Source organism: Etheostoma cragini, chromosome 9, assembly GCF_013103735.1.
Source record: "Etheostoma cragini isolate CJK2018 chromosome 9, CSU_Ecrag_1.0, whole genome shotgun sequence".
Classification (NCBI taxonomy): Eukaryota; Metazoa; Chordata; class Actinopteri; order Perciformes; family Percidae; genus Etheostoma; species Etheostoma cragini.
Genome location: NC_048415.1, coordinates 8,351,528 through 8,353,062, shown reverse-complemented (window position 1 = coordinate 8,353,062; position 1,535 = coordinate 8,351,528). Strand labels below are relative to the sequence as shown.

Below are 1,535 nucleotides of genomic sequence, written 5' to 3'. Positions count from 1 at the left end.
TCACCTATAGAATTTGTTGCCAGAAGTATGAATGTTAGGCAGCAATTACTTTATTTTCTGAGGGGGTGATGTTTGGCAAGTGTACAACTGGTCAGAAAAATATAAATGGACACTATGACATGATCTTAATGGGACAATAAAACGCAGGTTATGATGATATAAAAGCTGTAAATGACAAAGCGTGCATTTTAAAATAAAGTCAGCTTAAATGATACTGTTTGATAAACTTTTCATAGCTTTACGACTATTAGCCCTACATGCTTGGTTTGCAAGATGATCAAAACCCCCTTTATGGTCGGGAACTAAAACTTGTAATGTATGTAACATTTTTTTTTTTTTTTTTTTTTTTTTCCCCATCTCATGCCACTGAAATTACAATTTGAATGAGTGAAGAACAGTGCCACAAAGTGTACATTAAAAAACTGAAAAAAAAGTATGTATTTTCTAACAAACAAAAAAGCACTTAAAACAACATTTTAGAGCTCTGTCTAGCAAGGTATTGATGATTGATAATGATTTGTTTTGCATCAGGTCTTTCTTCAGAGTGTGTCCTTATGACGGTTTTTATATCGAGGTACATTGACATAAAGTGCTTCAGCTAAAAAAAAAAGAGTGCAACTTATTGTTAGATACTTATTAATCTATAGTGCATTTTATAGATAAACTACACAAATATTGTAGTTTTGAAATAATACTATCATGCTGTAAGAATTCCTAATGGATTATTATTGCATTATAACAGGTGACGTAATAACTTACAAAATCATCATTTATTTGCTGAATGTGATTAGTGTTTCTTACTTGATTATTGTAGTAAAAACAAAAAAGGTAAGTTAAACTTACTTTCTGTCGGTTTAAGCATCACATCCCCTCTCACATCACTGTAGAGAAAACAAGTGAAGATTGGCTTTATAGAATATATATTTGTGTGGAATATAACATAATATACTATGTAATGGGCTATTTGACGGATATAACATACAGAAAACTATAAACGTATTTCATTTGTTATTGCCCTGATTAAAGAATTGGGTTAAACTGCAACAAGACCAAGCAAATGTGACAGTCAAACTTATGCAGCTGGTGAGATGTAAATTGATATTTACTTTTTGGACTTTCTGTAATGGTTGATCTTGTAGGCCGCCAGAACCAAGGTCACAAAAGCAATGATGACGAAGAAGACCAGAAAACCAATGAGGGCTTTGTCATTGTCTGTAAAATGGTGAGAGAAACAGGTCACAGTGGTGGCATATATGTTTAAGAGACAGTGAATTGAAAGGGATTGTGTACTATGTGTCAAAATTACACAATTTGTGGCATAAATTGAAACGGCACATACAGTAAGTGGTAACAGATTGTTTCCAGGGTTTGCCGTCTGATTGTACGTTGGAAGCTGTCACCTAAAAAACACAACAAAAAAAATCTCAATTTTTGCATGAATACAATATTTAGAAAATTAAGGAAAAATGCCACAACATTTGTTGTGATTGGTCTAAAGTTTTGCAATCTGCTAAAGAAATACTTTGCCTGTTTAC

The 1,535-nt window shown here is 32.6% G+C and overlaps 1 long non-coding RNA gene across 1 annotated transcript; it reads right to left on the bottom strand.

The window, feature by feature from the left end:
* On the bottom strand, positions 1–1,349 carry LOC117950329. Its single transcript, XR_004657868.1, has 3 exons — positions 1,107–1,349; positions 844–881; positions 1–598 (listed from the first exon to the last, which is right to left on the bottom strand). It is a non-coding gene; the product is annotated as an uncharacterized LOC117950329 (long non-coding RNA).
* Positions 1,350–1,535: the final 186 nt, after the last annotated feature.